At 44.6% G+C, this 15,518-nt stretch overlaps 1 protein-coding gene across 5 annotated transcripts in view; it reads left to right on the forward strand.

Annotated features, from left to right (window-relative positions):
- The window catches only part of CLPB (caseinolytic mitochondrial matrix peptidase chaperone subunit B), a 141,528-nt gene that overhangs the window by 30,425 nt on the left and 95,585 nt on the right, over positions 1–15,518 (forward strand). The window lies entirely within an intron of this gene.

The following is a 15,518-nucleotide window of genomic DNA, read 5'->3' on the forward strand; positions in this document are numbered from 1 at the left end:
TTGTCTGCCACTGCTGGCCTCCTTTGGAAGGATCATAAATGTCGAAACCAACGAAACAGGGACTTTTTAATATAGAGGTAGCACTGCCTTAGACAGGCTGAGAGACTTAGCTGTATAGGACTCTCTTCTCTGTTTCTCTGTCCTGAACCTGTTCTCAGCATTCCATTTCCTTATTTGCCTCATAAGCTTCAAGCACTTGAAAGGAAACTTGGTATAAATAGGCTTTGCAGTTGGGAGGCTTGGAATCCGTCCTGGTTCTGACCCTTAGTTGAATTTCAGAATTCTGTGGGCCCCCTCTTTCTCCACCTGAAATCAGTTATTTTCACAAGCATTTGGTAAATATCCTCTCTGAGCCAGACTCTGTGCTAATCACTGGAGAATCAGAGACCTTGGGAACTCAGGGTCCAATGTGGAAAGGAAAGGCAGGTAGAGACACAGAGTCTAGCATGACCCATGATGTCAGAGCCATGTGGACAGGATATTATCAGAGCAGAAGGTGTGAGGGGACTGCCTCTGGTAGCAGAGTAGATTCCCGCTGTATTTTTGTGAGAGCCCAGTGAGGTAGTATATGTGTCACCTGTTGCAAGTGTCGAGTTGTTACTCTCTTTTGCCCACATTAGTCCTGTCTACACACAAGCATATGTTTATTCTGCCACTGATACTCCACCCACCACCACCTTCACCCCACCCACCAGTTTTCTTTTCCAGCTTTAGGGGGTCTCCATCCACAAGAGATAGCAAGCAGGTGGCAGAGAAAAGGGAGGGGAGTGTGTGGCCCTTCTAGGTGTAGTATTTCCACCACTGAGACAGATGAGGAAATAACACTATACTTAAAAAAGAGTATTGTCAGTCAGTGCACAGATAGCTGGTAGATGTGCTCTGGGGACACTTTTCTCTAATTCTAATGACTTGTTACCTTAACTGATTGCCCTGTCTTTATCCACTTCCATTAGCAATTCAGTGATGCTTGTTGAGCAAAGTGAGAGTGTTGGCTGGTATTTATTTGTTTGGGTTCTTAGGACTAATTATTGGTGTTTTTTTTGTTGTTGTTGTTGTTTTAAAGATTTTATATTTTGGTTGAGAGAGAGCACAAACAGGGGGGAGCAGCAGAGGGAGAGAGAGAAGCAGACTTCCCACCAGGCAGGGAACCCGATGCAGGGCTCGATCTTAGGACCCGAGGATCATGACCCCAGCCTAAGGCAGTTGCTCAGCTGACTGAGCCACCCAGGCGCCCCAATTATTGGTGTTTTAAACATGCATTTTGTGTCTTCCTCTTCCTTCCAGTGATTTTTATTAAAAATGGCATACCTTTTAGTTAATTTATTCATATCACAATATTTTGGGGGGACCTACTGTTTTCTAGGCACTATTATTATTATTATTATTATTTTAAAAGATTATTTATTTATTTATTTGACAGAGAGAGAGATGACAAGCAGGCAGAGAGGCAGGCAGAGAGAGGGGAGGAAGCAGGCTCCCCGCTGAGCAGAGAGCCCGATGCGGGGCTCGATCCCATGACTCTGGGATCATGACCTGAGCCGAAGGCAGCGGCTTAACCCACTGAGCCACCCAGGCGCCCCTCTAGGCACTATTCTTGACAGACAAAGATGCCAATCCTCATAGACCTTATGTCTATACTAGTGGTAGTGCCTAGATAAGAACAGATAGTAAATGATAGCAGAATACATAAATAAAATATATGCCGTATTAGAAGGTAAAAAGTGCTATAGAAAGAGGAAAAATAGAACCTGATAAAAAGGAATGCCAGGAGTACCTTGGTCAGGGTGAGTAGGCTTCATTGTAAAGGTTCCATGGGAATGGTCTTAAAAGATGATCATGTCCATACTGGTACAGTCTGCCAATAAGTTTCTCCTTATTAGAAGTGTACTGATCCTCATTTCATCAGTTACCAAGACCTTCTGGAATCATATCGGCCAGGCCTGAAATGCCACCATTTCATTTGGACTTGGGTGAAGGGGGGATAGAGGGGTGCAGCACCCCTTGCTTCAAGGCTGAAAGCAGAGAACCTTCACCTCTGTTAGATGTCAGCCCACAGCCTCAAGGAAGAGGTGTTAAGAGGATCCAGTCATTTCACCCTCAACTGCCTTTAGTGAGTGCCTGCTTCATGCCTATGTCCTGAGGGATATAGCACAATAATCTCTATCCTTAAGGAGACAAACATCTTGTGAACTGTTATTTATATATGTATTTTTTAACTTAATTATGAATAGTAAAGACAGTACTATTTTATTTAATTTTTAAAAAAATACAGTACTGTAGAACAAAATTTTAAAAGTATGTATGGGAACTTAATTTATAATTTATTCTCTCCTTTTATTTCCAAAAAGGGCTTGCAGTGACTCAAATTAAAATACAAATATAAATGTACACAGGAGAGTTAAAACTGGATCAGGATCAGAAATCATATTGGTAAAAGGAAAGATAATTGTATCAGGACTGAACTAGAGATTTTCTTTTCTGAAAATAGCTTTATTATTTTTGTAAAAATAATATAGAGAAGAAAGTAGCAGTCAACTGAATTCCCTCTATCTAGAAATTAAGCAGTGTGTGTGTGTGTGTGTGATTTCACATAAATGGGACCATGCTATACTCACTGTAAGTCAGGTAATTAGTGGAATTTTCACTTTAGATTGAAGTTTCCTAATGAGCAGGGCAAAAATAGGGATACAGAGGATCTGGTTCTTCAGGGAAAAAAAACTCTGTTCTGACACCCCTATGTATTATCATTTTATGTATCCAGCAAACATTTTTTAAAACTATACTGTGTCTGGTGCTGATGTGCTAGGCTCTGAGGGGATTCAGATAATAAGCAGCACAATCTGCCTTAAGAAGCTTCCTTGGGGGGCGCCTGGGTGGCTCAGTGGGTGAAAGCCTTTGCCTTCAGCTCAGGTCATGATCCCTGGGTCCTGGGATCGAGCCCCACATCGGGCTCTTTGCTCCGAGGGAAGCCTGCTTTCTCCTCTCTCTCTGCCTGCTTGTGATCTCTGTCTGTCATATAAATAAATAAAATCTTAAAAAAAAAAAAAAAAAGAAAGCTTCCTTGGACTGCCGACATCAAGGACTTGAGTAATGTGATGGCCATTGTCTTCAGTAGCCATTCTGCCAAAGATTTACCAACATTCTACTAGGATGATCCTTTTTCCAGCCCTAGTAACAGCTTGGGTGTAGTAGTGACTTCAGGGGCAGTTGCTGGGGGCTGACCCCTTTTCCATAGTGAGGCCTCCGTAAGCCTCATGCCACAGGCACTTGTTTCACTGGAGTCTGGGGGCCTCGTTCTGTGTTGCACTTTGACCCCGCCTAGCTAAAGGCTGAGCCACAGGGTCCCAGGATGATCACTGTGACTTAGCATAGCCTTCACCAGCTCGTGCAAATATACCCAGCCTGCAGCTAAATTCAATTAGTTTTCTTTAAGAAGGGAAAGAAATCCAATTTTACCAAACACGGACAGACGGTGGAAGGCACTTTGATGTTACAACCTCTCAGTGATGCTTTACTTAGTCACAAGTTCATAAGCAAGAAGGCTTAATTACTTGGGAAAACACAGGATTAAAACTGGACACAATGGCTGAGTATCCGCTCTTAGGCGACTTGATTCGAACCCATGTACCCAGTTCGTGTGTGGTGCAAACTTTGATGTGTGCTATGACAAGCTGAAAGTCATGACCCCCTCAGGGAAGCTCCTTCACATGGCATTTGCAGGATGTGTAGGCGGAGAGGCAGGGCCTGCCAGGCCTGTTTGCTCAACTTTGATGTCCAAGCAGCCACAGGCCCCTCTGTTTGCTCTTTCACTGAAGGATGGATTGGGATCCTCCTACCTTTCCCAGTGGACAATGGCCAGCAATGGAGTGTGACGACTGTTGACCATTCCAGGAGCCTGGCGGACCAGAACAGGGCTTTTGGGAGCCCAGAGCCTGGGGGGCCAAAAGCTGTTTATAAGACAGCCATTTATCCAGATGTAGCTTTCCTTAAAGTCTAATGCTGGTTGGGTGCTTATAGCGGAGGTAAAAATAGCCTCGTGAGTTTTAACAGGTATCAGCTATTGCTTGACTGTCCATCCAGTGGCACTAAGGTATTTGTAATCTGAAGGTTGAAGTCTGTCCTGTTCCTTTCATCAGTGTGTATATGCAGGGGATAGCGGTTTGGCAGAAAAATGGTATGATTTAGATCCTTAAAATTTTTAATTCTTCAAAAAAGAGACTCAAAACAGACATATGATAAAGGAATGTTACTGGAAGATATAAAGAACTCTTATAAATCAATAGTAAAAAGACAACCCAGTTCTTAAAAAATGGGCAAAAGTTTGAGCAGACATTAACCAGAGAAGAGATGGATGGCAAATAAGCACGTGAAAAGATAACTCAGCATTAGTCATTTAGAATGGCTAAAATTTAGAAAATCTGACAATACCAAGTGTTGACAGGGTTGCAGAACAATTGCCATCGTTGCTAATTAGGAATGCATTATGCTGTGGCCACTTTGGAAAACACTTTGGCAGTTTCTCATGAAGGTAAAACATATATTTACCATGCAACCCAGCAATACTAGCTCCTGTATTAACCTTGTCCATGAGATATAACAACATACATCTTCAAAAAAGACCTGTATTGGGGGTGCCTGGGTGGCTCAGTGGGTTAAGCCGCTGCCTTCGGCTCAGGTCATGATCTCAGGGTCCTGGGATCAAGTCCCGCATCAGGCTCTCTGCCTGCTTCTCTGCCTACTTGTGCTCTCTCTCTGTCAAATAAATAAATAAAATCTTTAAAAAAAAAAAAAAAAGACCTGTCTTGGGACACCTGGGTGGCTTAGTGGGTTAAAGCCTCTGCCTTCCGCTCAGGTTATGATCCCAGGGTCCTGGGATCGAGCCCCGCATCAGGCTCTCTGCTCAGCAGGAGCCTGCTTCCTCCTCTCTCTCTGACTGCTTCTCTGCCTGCTTGTGATCTCTGTCTGTCAAATAAATAAATAAAATCTTAAAGAAAAAAAAAAAAGACCTGTATGCAGACATTTATAGTAGCTTTTTTCATAATCACCAAAAACTGGAAATCACCCAGGAAATCATCCAGGGATACTGGAAATATCCCTCAGCTGGTAAATGGACAAATTGTGGTACATCCATACAGTGGACCACTACTCAGCAATTAAAACTATTCAGAGGCGTCTGGGTGGCTCACTTGGTTAAGCGACTGCCTTCACTCAGGTCATGATCTCAGGGTCCTGGGATCAAGCCCCACATCAGGCTCCCTGCTCCAAGGAAGCTTGCTTCTCCCTCTCCCTCTGCCTGCTGTTCCTCCTGCTTGTGCTCTCTCTTTCTGTTACATAAATATAAAATCTTTAAAAAGAAACCCAAACCATTTACACATGCGGCAAAAGGGATGAATCTTTTTTTTTTTTTAAAGAGAGAGTGCATGCACATGACTGGGAGAGGGGAAGAGAGAGAGAATCATAAGCAGGCTCCACGCTCAGTGCAAAGCCCAACACAGGGCTCAATCTCACAACCCTGAGATCATGACCTAAGCTGAAATCAAGAGTTGTACGCTTAACTGACTGAGCCACCTAGCTTAAAAGCCTTATGCTAAGCTAAAGCCAGTCACAAAAAACTACCTATGGTATAACTCCATTTATATGACAGTCTGGAAAAGGCAGTACTATAGGGACAGAGATCAGCTTAGTGGCTGCTAGGATTTAGGAGTAGGAGGAAGGGCCCAGAAGAACTTTTGGAAGGATGAAAATATTCAAAGTCTTGACTGTGGTGGTGATATACAATGAAAACTCATCAAATTGTACATCTTAAAGGGATGAATTTTACTATGAGTAAATGATACCTCAGTAAATTGACTTTAAAAAAAAAACTTTTTAAAAGGCTATCATCCGGGGCGCCTGGGTGGCTCAGTGGGTTAAGCCGCTGCCTTCGGCTCAGGTCATGATCTCAGGGTCCTGGGATCGAGTCCCGCATCGGGCTCTCTGCTCAGCAGGGAGCCTGTTTCCTCCTCTCTCTCTCTCTGCCTGCGTCTCTGCCTACTTGTGATCTCTCTCTGTCAAATAAATAAATAAAATCTTTAAAAAAAAAAAAAAAAGGCTATCATCCGTGTCTCGTTTTCATTATTAATTGTCACGGCATACTAAAAATTCACATTTGTAGTATCAGAATGAATTTGTATGGTTCATTGTCAGCTGGAATGTTTAGACTTCCTCTGGTTGATGGTATTTCATATTAGAGTACTGTATACTAGGTTGGTAGAGAATAAAGATTTGTGATCTCTCATGATTTGTGATGTCATGAGACATAATTACTGATGAATAATGATAAATTCACTTACAAGTGATACACAGTGAGCTTTTATAAATTCATAGCATATCGTACGATCCTTAATATTAAGGAAAAAGAGTATAGGACTGAGAGGTTGCCTCCCATCCCACATCATCCTCCGACTCCTTGTCCCTGCATTGCCGTGCAGGGAGACCATCTAAACAGTGTGGCCATTGTGGTGCTTCAGGAGCCACAGATCCTGAAAGAGTGGAGTGGTGGGGGCAGATTTGTATTTGAGTCCACTTGGGCTTTCTGGTTGCTTTGGAAGCCCCTGCCTCAGAGAAGGTGAGGCCATGAGGCAGAGCTCCAGCAAAACTGTTTGAAATTCCCCACAAGAGTCTCCCTCCCTCCTCTGCCTTTTCTCCTGGAGTGCATTTCATCAGCATCGGAAGGACTGCTTCCCGGCACAGCCTTCCCTGCTTGGCTGGGGTCCCTGAGGAGCTGATCTAATGAGCGGCTAACACGCATTTGCCAAGGCCTTCCTGGATGTGGTACCTGGGCTTTGTTAATTTTAAAATGCCGCCATCCTTGGCTGAAGACCATTTAATTTCCTCTCGTAGCACTCATTTATTTTTAGCATTTGCTTATTTTCCCTCCACCTTACTAAGGGGATGGATGGGTGGGCATTAAACCCTGTGTTTGACAAACCAGCAGCCTCAGCCAGACTTCTGTCCTGTAGAAGAGGTTGTGCAGGCCTTTCTTTGTGGGCCAGCAGCTGCATAGGTGTTCTTACAGTGATACTGCTTTTGCAGCTGGGCCTGGGGCAGCTTCCCCGCAAGGTCCTCATTCCTTGCTGGCTGGCTGGAGGTAGAGCAGGTACAGCACCCCTGCACCTGTGCTTCAGTGCAGGTCCTTAAGGGACCTAACCACGTAGAACTCTACCCCGACTTAAAGGCCTACAGCCTCTTCCTAGGGTCCCCAGCTTGTTCTTGGCCTGGCTGCTTGTTGCAGAGGGGTGCTTCCTTTGGCCCAAAGAGGCTGGGCTTTGCACTGGCCAATTCTCTGACTATATTGGTATCACAGCTATGGTTGTGAATGGGGGCTTCTGTGTGCCAGGCCCATGTCCATCACTTCCAGTGTTGGCTCTGATCCTCACTGCAATCCTAATAGGGAAGGATCATTATCCCTGTTTTACAGCTAGGAAAAATGAAGTTCAGATATGCCCATTGTTGTCTAATAAGTGAAAGAGGGAGATAGGATTTGAAGCCAGATCTCTTTGAACCACAAATTCTCATTCTTTCTACTGGATATACTGCTTGTAGAGGGAAGGGGTGGGGAACAAGGCCATGGGATGGACTAAGAGGTACCAGGACCAGAGTCACATCAGCTCAGTCAGAGTTTCTTGATGACCCACTGGTATCAAGATATGCTGGATTTTTGAGAAGTCTAAAAACAGAGCACTGTTTGTCTCAAAAAGCTGATAGGGAGTACTTGGCTGGTTCAATTGGTAAGGCATATAACTCTTGACTTTGGGATTGCAAATTTGAGCCCCACGTTGGGTGTAGAGATTACTTAAACTAAAAAAAAAAAAAAAAAAGATGGGGCGCCTGGGTGGCTCAATGGGTTAAGCCGCTGCCTTCGGCTCAGGTCATGATCTCAGGGTCCTGGGATCGAGTCCCACATCGGGCTCTCTGCTCAGCAGGGAGCCTGCTTCCCTCCCTCTCTCTCTCTCTCTCTGCCTGCCTCTCTGCCTACTTGTGATCTCTCTCTGTCAAATAAATAAATAAAATCTTTAAAAAAAAAGAAAAGAAAAGAAATCTTAAAAAAAAAACGCTGACAGCAGTAAAGGGATAAACAAGCCCCCCCCCCCCTTTCTAACCTGTAGAATGAGACAGAACGTGGTCAGTGTCCCAGAGAAGATCACCTTGAGTGACAGGCAGAGATCATGCCGTGTAGAGATGAAATAATGAAAGGAGGCCTTTCACATGAGGTGGACCTTGAAAGATGGGACAGGATTTTGATTGGTAGAGGGGACAGCATTTCTGGAATATCATTAGTACCAAAGGAGTGGTGTGAACATCGGTTCACAAAGGTGAGAAAGCAAGAATGTGCCAGATCCAGTTGGAGGAGCTGGCAGTCTAGAGATGAGAGAGTGTGCCGGAAAGGCCTTATCCAACATGGGCCACGATCCTCTCAGTCTGTGGTAGTCTAGCATCGATACATCTGTAGGTTCTAGAGCAGATTACATGAATTCAACTCCTCTTCTTCCTCTTACCAGTTATGTACCTTGGCAGGTTCTTTCACTTATCTGTGATTGTTTCTTCAACCATAAAATGGGCCTAATGAGCAAATCTACCCTAAAAGGCTATTTTGAGGTTTAAATATGTAAATATTGTATTGTTTAGAATAATGGCCTGCCGTACAGTAAGCACTTGATAAGGTTTGGGTACTTTAGTTAATAGCATAGTAGTAGTGGTGGTGATGCTTAATTATTATTATCACTGTGGGTCACTCCAAGAGGAAATTGTTAACAGTCTGCAGGTAAACCTGTCTTCGAATGTGGGGTATTACTTGTCTCTCCCAACACCTTTAGGTGGCTCAGAAGCAGAAGGGATTTGGAGACTTTTTACACTCCTTTTCATCTAAGAAGCTGGGCCTAGAACATGACACCCCAGAGCAGGGCACTTTGATGTGGGACTGGCTCTTGTCCCAGGTGGCCACATGCCCAATGCTGGACAGTGCCCAGTATTTCCCAGCAAGGAAGGGTGGGTGAGGGTGCTGGCCAGGTGCCCGGAATGCCAGCATCATGCCCCCAGAAAAGTGTGCCAGGCTTGATGTTTCTCCCACTGCTGCTGTGGCCGATTATATCTGAGTAACAGTCATTTCTAATCCCATTTGGAATCGTTGCTCAAGATAATCCTGTTTCGTAGTAATGATATTCCAATTCCAGCATGCACCGATTCTAGTTTGGCAGATGCATGCCTTGACCTCAGGCAACCCAAGACAGTGCTCCCTGGAAAGCAGTGCCAGCTCATTTGCCTAACATACGATCTCAGGGTAACTCCCTTTCTCCAACACTGTATCTCGTCCTGGGGTTCTGTGTTTGGTGCTTTCACAGAGAGTATCAATTGGGATCAGGGGAGCATCCACTGCTCATCCAATTCAGCTACTTGGGGAAGGATGTTCCTCTTCTAGGGACTGTGATTTGGTTCACTCCCATACCTCTTTTTAAAGAACATCAGACCCATGTTGTGCCATGAGCTGCTTGCTTGCTTGCTTATTTATTATATATTTATTTTTATAAGAGAACAAATCTACACCTTTATAAATCCTTGAGAGGTATAGCATCACATGGATTCTGTGGCCAGTGGCTTTAGCAGGTTCCTTCAGAATCTGGCATCAACACTAGTTACTTTTCCCTAGATTACTGTGGTTTTGTTCAGTTTGCCACCAGGAGTCACTGTGTTGTTCTTTACTTTGTACACCTAAGCACATCCCTTACCTAAATAAAATTCAATTTCACCTCGGGCATAAACAGCTTCAATTTTAAGAAGAGCTTTGTGCTCCCTCTGGTTCCAGAGACCTCACTTACAGCCAGCAAAAATGGCCGTGGACCACAGCCTTCCAGACGTATTTGTCGTTTTAGGAGTCCTATTCCTAGCAGGCCTCCATAGACCAAGAAAGAGGTGGAAAGATGTGAACTGTTTATTTAAATAGGGCTGCAGGCTAGTGGATCAGGAGTATATAGTAATATAGTAGGTGTGTCTGGGTTTCATCAGGGTATTTGTTTCTCATGATACCCATATGAATAAAGTATGATGTGGAGAATAGTTCAGTCAGATGGTGAATGGCCTGTTTCATATGTTGTTATATATGACTGGAGACCAGAGAGCAAACTCAGTGGTGAGCCACGGGGCCCTGTCCTATTCAGTCATTACGTCACTGATTCCATTGAGACCATGGATAAATGCCAACCCAACTGGCAGATTAAATGAAGCTTAAAGAGGGGCACCTGGGTGGCTCAGTGGGTTAAGCCTCTGCCTTTTTGGCTCAGGTCATGGTCTCAGGGTCCTGGGATTGAGCCCCACATTGGGCTGTCTGCTCTGCAGGGAGCTTGCTTCCCCCTCTCTCTCTGCCTGCCTCTCTGCCTACTTGTGATCTCTCTCTCTCTGTCAAATAAATAAATAACATTTTTTTTTTTAAATGAGGCCTAAAGACAGAGATAATATGTTGGGTGAAAGAATCAGAGATACTGAAAAAAGAACTCAGTGGGCTCGAACAATGGTTAAATCTGTGGTGAAAAACATTAATAGGGATTGAGTGTTTAAGTCTACAACTAAAACCAAAGGCCAACTGTAAAATCCAGGGTGAGGAAGACCCAACTTAGCAGTAGTAGTGAATAAAGCCCAGAAGCTGACCAAAACTCAGTGTGCACATCAGCAAGTACAGTGTTAAGGCCCCAGAAGTGAATTGATTCAGCAAATATTTACTGGCCTATAGTCCTTATGTATGAGGAACAGATGGTCAGGGCACAGTCCCTGTTTGGGGGAGCATGTAGTCTAGCTGTGTGTAACGTAGTGGTAAGGAACAAGGGCTCTGGAAGGAGATTGCCTAACTTAAAAACCTTCCTATACCTCTTACTAGCTCTGGTTCCTTATCTGCAGAATGCAAATAATAATAGCCCCTACCTCAGCATAGGGAGATTGCAAAGATTAAAATGCATATAAAACCGTTCAGTGGGATGCCTAGTGTGTAGTTAGGTACTTAATAGGTATCTGCTGGTGTTACTAATATTTTTTGTTTTCTTGTTATTTTCATCCAGAGTCTAAGGAATATACCAGCCCCAGCATGCTCTTATAGAGCCTTTGCCTAGAGAGAACCTAGTCCAGGCCCATGTTGTAATGAAATTCCTAACAACCAGGGCTTGACCACTTTGGCCTATAGGTTCAGCAACCATGTATTCTAGAGCACAGATTGAAAGACATGGAAGATAGGGAATTATATTTAGAACTAAGTAGAGAATGTGAGATCCAGGTTGTCTGGGAAACCCTGTGATGGGTGATCTTGGTTCCATGGCCCTCTCCTTAATGTGCCATGTCTTCTTTGGGCCTTGACCCAAATGATCTCATGTTGCCTGGGCCCGCCGTTGATTTTGACCCTTGTCCATCTGAAGGAGACTCCCTATTTATTTATTTATTTACTTATTTGACAGAGAGAGAGAGAGCGAGAGAGCGAGAGCAAGTACATGTGATCTCACGTTGTCTGGGCCCACCGTTGATTTTGACCCTTGTCCATCTGAAGGAGACTCCCTATTTATTTGTTTATTTATTTATTTGACAGAAAGGGAGAGCGTATGTGCACAGGCAGAGCAGCAGGGAAAGGGAGAAGCAGGCTCTCTACCAAACAGGGAACCCGAGGCTGGGCTCCATCCCAGGACCCTGGGATCATGACCCAAGCTGAAAGCAGCCGCCCAACCAACTGAGCCACCCAGGTGCCCCAGAAGACTCCCTCTTAACTCAGCTAGCTCCTATGACCTGCTTTACCTTACCATCTGAAAATGTCACTATCCCTGGTACATAATAGAGGCTCAGTAATTATGGGATAGTAACTAACTGATGGATGGTTGGATGAGTGAGAACCAGTGTGGTTTAGGGAAATGTGTACCAGCTTTGGCCCCACACAGACCTGGATTTTAATCTTGGTTCCTATGCTTAATTTAATTCATGTGTATAATTGGGCAGCTCAATAAACCTTGCTGTTTATTCATTTATAAAATGGGACTAGTACCTCATTGTAAGTGGTTATATGGACCTGGAACAGTGAATGTGAAGTGTGGCTGTTATGTTATGATTACTGATCTGTACCTTTTGAGGGAAGAAAACAAAAGTTTATTATCCTCTTTTGAGAAAATTGTGGCACATTTTCTACACAGATTCTTTGCCTCCTACCAAATCTTAGTTTTTTTTCCTAAGGAAGCTGGCTTTAAAAAGAAAACTGTTCTCCCCACCCTCTCCACTCAGGGTTCATGCTCCCATGCCACAGGACCTTTAGATTTAACACATGCCGCTGCCTTTGGTCAGGCCACCCTGCTTTCCTGACCAGTGCATAGACCAGCCAGTGGACTGAATGAGCCACAGCTCATTTGACTTTCCAGCAGACCTCCTGAACTGTGACCTCTTTGCTTCTTCCCTTCATCGAGGTGTGCACTGGATTGAGAATAGGTCACCTCTTTGTCTTCTCCTTGGGACCCGTGACACTCATCACAGTGACCCTGTGCTTTGGATGTGGGGGGTAAAGGGGAGGAGGAGTTGGAGGAGCTTCTCCTGAAGCTCAACATTGTGTGGGGACGACCTGGAGCTGGGATCACTGCCCTTCTTGCTTCACCAGCTCCAGCTGCTCGCCAGCCGTCTTTGACACGCGCCTGGCCCAGCATAGGCCTCGGCCCACACCACAGGTTTCTTCGCTTTTTCTTAAACAATGTGGCAACCCCAAGCCCCTCCGGCCACTGAGAGCAGAAAGCCTTAGCATCGATCGATGTAACTGTCCTCCCATGCATTGTGACGCCCCACTGTCCTGAAAGCAGGAGCTCATCAAGGTCAGTGTGAGCCAACCTTCCTACATATGCTCCCACCTCTAATCTAATTACAACCTGATCAGCAAATTAAAATGCGCCTCATGGGGGCTGTGGCTCCAAAGGGAGTTCCATGAGTCTCAGGAGCTGCCACTTTGGGACCACCCTCCAATTTATTTCCTCAGCTTTGTCTAGGAACAGTCTGCTGGAAGGCAGGAAAGGCCTGGTACTCAGGAGAGGAAGGTGAAGGTTTTCCACTGCTAAACTGCCTGTGACCTAGTTTGCATCCTCAGGTGGGAGATGTTTAGGCAGGGCTGATAGAGTTGCATCTACCATTTCCCACCAAATAAAATAATGATTTTATTTATTCTTCTTTCATTTATTCGTGCACTCATTCAGAAAGCATCTACTGACTACTTTGGCTTAGGCACTGGGCAAGGAGCTGGGAATGAAGGTCAAGACATGGCCCTTCCCTCATAGTCTAGCAGAGAAGGCAAATAAAAGTAAACAGGCAATCATGGTACAACATGATGAGGGTCACTTACCCATGGGGGTAAGTACTGCATTGTGGGTAGACAAATAGGAAAGACATGGACCCAGGCTGGGGGTCAGAGAAGACTCAGTCAAGTTGGTGACCTAGTTCCTGAAGAGCCCTGAAAGTGATGGGCACTAACCAGTTGAAGCAGCAGGAAACATTCCCAGCAGAAGGAGTGGCACATTTGATGGCCTTTGGTGTACTTCAGAGAATTCATTGTTTTTGCTGGGTCCATAATCCTTCAGTCCCCAAGATCCACTAGAGATAATCCCTGAGATCATCATAGGAATTAGAAGTTCTGCAGTTGAAAGACTTCCTGAAGGAATAAACTTTTGGAACAAATGGTCAAGTTTGCTATGATTAATAGAAGGGGGTAGGGAATCAGCCCTTTTTGAAAAATCATGTCAGTGTTGTTGCATGTATATCCAGTCTGTTGATTCTAACTGCTGTATCGTATTTCATAGTGTGTCTCTACCATGTTTAACTTACTCGTCCCCAGAGGGGGACACTTGATTGTCTGCAACTCCCCACTGTCACAGAATGCTGGGATGAACGTCTCCCATGTTGCCCCCTATGGATCTGCGAAAGAATTGCTGTGGGAGGTATATATTCAGAAGTGTGGGGTCATAGGGTAAGGTACTTTAATTTGATAAAGTATTACAAGATCGCCTTCTAGAGGCCGTACAAGTCTGTCAGAGGGTCCCAGAATCCCGTGTCCTTTCCCAACACGTGGCATTTTTCAGCTTTCTAACTTTTGCCAATTTGTGGAATTTAAAGTGATATCTCATTGTTTTAATTTGCTTTTTTCTAATAACAGATGAGCTTGAAGATCTCTTCATATACTTAATAGTAATCTTTTTTGTTAGTTTCTTCCTCTGTTGGGCTTTCTGATCCTAGCCATGCTGCTGAAACCTGACTTGAGGTATGGCTCCCACGGTTTGTTAGCTGCCTCGGAGTCAGTATAGGGAAGAGAGGGGCAGTGTAGCTGAGGGATGAGGACATAGACTTTGTAGCCACACTGCCCTGGCTTGAATCCCACCTCAGTACTTTACAGCTGAATGATACCTTAGGCAAGTTACTTAACTCCTCCGGGCCTCAGTTTTCTTAATGCTTAAGCTGCCTCATTGGGTTGTTGCAAAGATTAAATGTGTTAGTATATATGAAATGTTTAAAACAGCATGTGGCATGGGGGAAGTATACACAAATGTTAGCTCTTATTAGACTACTGTCTTCCTGTACTTAGCCACACTCTGTACCCTTGAGAAAATAGATACTTGTACTAACAGGTGGTAGAAACAAGACAGAATAAAACAGTTCTCAGCCTAGGATCAGAGCTCACTCTCACATCCTTCACCTTCAGTGTTCACAAGGCCCAGTCTCTTCAGTGAGTCAGCTCACTTGGGTAGAGATAGAAACAGAACAGATTCTGACTGGTGTCGGGAAGGCAAGTACTGCTGCTAGAGGCAAGTCATTAAAAGACAAACCCCCATCCTCTTGGGCTGTACATAGCCTCTGAATCTCCAAATTAGGGCAGTAGAGTCTGGAGATTATCTCTAGTCTTTGAGGCTAATAATGGCATTGGTTTTCTTTCCACAGACCATCAGAGATCAAATCCTGAGCTAGCTCAGAGAATTGCTGATATTCTTAAGTCTTTGCCCAGAGGGAACCTGTTGAGTAGTCAGCATAGATCCTTTGAATAGAAATGTTTCCTGTTGTAGAAAAACAAAAGTTCATGGGGTGATATACTCTGTCCCCTTTAATCCAGTTGTTAAGACCATAAAGACCTAGCCCATACACCACAGCCTGTATGGTACCAGCTACCCAAGTTTAAGGCAGTAATACCTAAACCCAGACTTACTAAAGATCAACAGCCAGTATGCCGGCATCAGAACAGAGGGGAGGCTGCAGTTGTCCTTTTTTTTTTTTTTTAAGATTTTACTTATTTATTTGACAGACAGAGATCACAAGTAGGCAGAGAGGCAGGCAGAGAGAGAGAGGAAGGGAAACAGGCTCCCTGCTGAGCAGAGAGCCCGACTCGGGGCTCGATCCCAGGACCCTGAGATCATGAACTGAGCCAAAGGCAGCGGCTTAACCCACTGAGCCACCCAGGCGCCCCTGCAGTTGTCCTTTGATAGATCACCTCGAATAGC

The sequence above is a fragment of the Mustela erminea genome, chromosome 9 (assembly GCF_009829155.1).
Source record: "Mustela erminea isolate mMusErm1 chromosome 9, mMusErm1.Pri, whole genome shotgun sequence".
NCBI lineage: Eukaryota > Metazoa > Chordata > Mammalia > Carnivora > Mustelidae > Mustela > Mustela erminea.